Here is a 3,810-nt window from a genome sequence, read left to right as displayed (position 1 = left end):
AGCTGTAATCGCTAATCTAGCTTAATTAGCTGTAATCGCTAATCTAGCTTAATTAGCTGTAATCGTTGATCTAGCTTTATAATAATTACCTGTAATATTTGATCTAGCTTAATTACCTGTAATCGTTGATCTAGCTTAATTACCTGTAATCGTTGATCTAGCTTAATTACCTGTAATCGTTGATCTAGCTTAATTATCTGTAATCGTTAATCTAGCTTAATTACAAGTAATCGTTAATCTAGCTTAATTACAAGTAATCATTAATCTAGCTTAATTACAAGTAATCATTAATCTAGCTTAATTACAAGTAATCATTAATCTAGCTTAATTACTAGTAATCGTTAATCTAGCTTAATTACTAGTAATCGTTAGTCTAGCTTAATTACCTAAAATCATTCAGTTTTTGCAACGAAAGAGTAAAATCAAATAGAAGTCCGCGGTAAAACAGCGTATGTGCAAGAGTGGCTTTCTCCTAGGCTTTATTCACGGTAAAACGCCGTAAGTCCAACTGTATGACATATATGGTACAACAACGTAAGTCAAAGGGTGATTAAAAAACATGAAACTTAGCACTTAAACTTAATTTTTCTCAAAAACCTTAAAAATGGTCCTAGAAAAAGGTTTATATTTTGATATAAAAGCGTTCCCAAACGTAACAAACGAATATTTCATATCAAAAGGGTGGCCACAAAATGGCTAAATTTGGGAAAAACTCCATGTTATTTCTATGGGAAAATTTAACTTTTTCACCAAAAGGTGTGATTAATTTTATGGAAATGAAAACCACCCTTAGCAACTTTATTTTTTATAAAATTAACTACTGGGTGGATCTTTTTGAAATTTTAACCGCATATTGAGGGCCCAAATTTTAGTTCTGTGGAATATTTTCAAAACAGTTGGAACAATACAAAAAAAGTTACATCCAAACAAAAAACCCTCCTTATACATTAAGAGCAGTATGAAGTCTTATCTAAGAGAGCTATCGCTCTCCTAGAATATTACTAAAAACTGTCGCCACGATATAAAATTCATATCATTCCCCAAACATAAAACCAAATTTGAGCTATGTAAAAGATGGATAATATCGTGTGGCAGAATTGATTTAGCGACGGAAAAGATAAATAGAACACATTATGTCTGCTCAGGACATTTTTAGGCGGTAAAGGACCCACGGAATCAAATGCTGTACCACTTTTCTATTTTTGAATACCAAACTGTCCGGTATGTAAAATTTTATTTTTGGTAAAGCTTGATTATTATTTTTTTTGGAATTTTATTAAGGATTTTTTTGAAATAATGCTTTTTTCAGCCTTGATTTTAATTTTTATATACTTTGTTAAGGGTTATTATGAGTACAAGGGAGAGTTTCCTTTGGATTTGTCCCAGACGCAAATGCGAAGCGAGTTAACGAACAAAAAAATCACAAAGGGTAAGCTATATTTTGCCCAAAATTTAAAGTCTACTGGTTAGTTATGAAAATAATATGAATTGTTATACTGTTCGTGTCTCATTAAAATTAAAATAAACAATTACGACTTCAGAGTTTAACGCAAAGTTTTTCCTGGAGAATGGGTTGGCTTTGGGACCGTCCATAAACTACGTCACGCAAAAAATGGCATTTTCTGACCCACCCGTCCCCCCAGATCACGCTTTGTCACGTTTTCTAAGACCCCTCCCCTGAAAACCATGTCACATTTCTTTAACCCCCCCCCCAACGGACTATGATTTGTCTTAATTTACCAATTTATTTTGATTAATTTAAAAAGAGATTCTTCCTTCTTTTCCACTCAGAAATTTTTTGCTCGACTTGAAAGTTAAAGTTCATTTCCGTTTGAAGCTTTTACATTATCGTTTGCCTGATGCCTCTGATTGAGCTTTAGAACTTTATTGTCTGGATGCGCTTTTTTATAACCTTCCCAAATATTTCCATAAAGCTTAGTTAAAGGGGCACACTTAATAGTTTTCGACATTGTCACTTGAAAACCTTAGGCTAATCGAGCTTGGGATTCAGATTTTAAAAATGTGCGAAAGAAACGAAACCATTTAAATCGGATGGAGGATCCGATTCATCCTTGCTAATGCTAGTGGCGAATAATCAGTGACATTTGAGAATTTAAGCTGACATTACATTTAGCAGTCCGTATGCGTACGTGTAGCTAGTTCTGCAGTGAACGGGTCTCTTTATTTTAAATGCGCTGTTTAAATTGGCTACACGTACGAGTAAGTATGTGATAATAGCTTACAGTTTCTACTATTTAAGCGATGATGGTATAAAATTTTGTTAAATTATTGTAGAGGTCGTTCTCACGGTGGACTTTGAAACATTGTGTTTTTCTTCTATAACAAAAGGGTCAATCGACCTCTTACTGACTTCGTAATAAAATTAATTTTAAATGTGACGTCACGCATCGAAGGACCCCTCCCTCCCCCCTCGTCACGGACCGTCACAAACTTACAAACCCCCTCCCCCCCATAAGAGTGTGACGTAGTTTATGGACGGTCCCTTTATCCGTAACAGCTGCAAAATTAATGGCTAACATAAAGTTTGATGAAGAAATTGACCCATCTGTGATGCCAGTCATTAATAATATTGTCGAAAACCCAAACAAATTGAAATTACCTTTAATTTGCTAAATATGTTTTCCACATTACGTGGGAAAAACATAAAAGTTCAAGCATCATTCAAAATTCACTCAAGAGTATTGCGGTTATCCTCAAACACCAAAACTGAAGTTATGAGCTGTTTCAAATCAGTTCAGGGGTTCAATACCTTAAGTAATTTTGGCAAAGAACTAATTGCTATTGACTGGTTGAGACGGTTTTTTGACAGTTCTTGTTAAATGGGTGAATCTGAAGCCAGACGTAGCCGGTCCCAAACTTCAAGAATCCACAAAATTGCTAACGCCGTTAGAAGAAACAAGGAAGACAGGAAAGGTTGTACACCATATTGGGGCGTTTATTATGCGAAAACTGGCGATTAAATATGACAACCCTAAGACTTTTGAAAATTGTATATTGAAAATTGGAAGTGGAGATTCAAAAATCAAATACAAAATAGAAGCCTACGCTGCTTGGTCAGAGAAATGAAGTAGTAATAACACTTACGCCAGAGGGGTTGAATTCAAACAAGCTGTATTAACTGAAAATGTTATGACCAAAACTTTGGTGCAAAAAAGGCTTGAAAAGGAAGACGTACAGGAAAAATGGAAGATGTTATGGGGGACGATGATGATAAGACGGAGATGGAGAAAGCGTTCCACATTATCTGTAATACTTTTGCAAACTGTAGGGGAGTAGCTCTCAGATCATTCAGTCAAAGGAAATACCATGAGCTTAAATGGAAGGATATTGCTGAGCGCAAGGGAACTCGACAAGGAATGAAAAATATATGCTCGCATAGTGCAATATAAGGCGTTAAGTGATAACTCAATATTTGTGATATTTAAAAAAAAATATTATTGCGCTTTCATACTAAATTTGTACCAGATGTTTAATGAAACTAGGCCCAATGTTCCTGATTTAACAAAAGATTGTTAAAGTTCGTTAAAGTTCCTAGTGAAATTCCTAAAAATAAATTTTTTTTAATTTATTTTAGGTGTCTTTTGGTTAATTTTTGGGGAGGATTTTAAATTTTGAAGTGTTGCCATTCTTTGGTGCTTTAATTAAGGGCTTCAAAATTTTGAACTTCCTTTCATTATAACCATAGGTTATGAGGTCAGGGTTTTCATGACAACCAACTACTCGCCGATGTTTACCAAAATGGTGTTCAAGGGGATCTTGGTTAAACCTTTTCGTTAGTTCAATTTGGCA

The sequence above is a fragment of the Phalangium opilio genome, unplaced genomic scaffold (assembly GCF_054372755.1).
Source record: "Phalangium opilio isolate 3A_F unplaced genomic scaffold, DU_Popi_V2 ptg000390l_1, whole genome shotgun sequence".
Classification (NCBI taxonomy): domain Eukaryota; kingdom Metazoa; phylum Arthropoda; class Arachnida; order Opiliones; family Phalangiidae; genus Phalangium; species Phalangium opilio.
The sequence above is the reverse complement of the archived record's forward strand: the minus strand, read 5'-3'. Positions refer to the sequence as shown.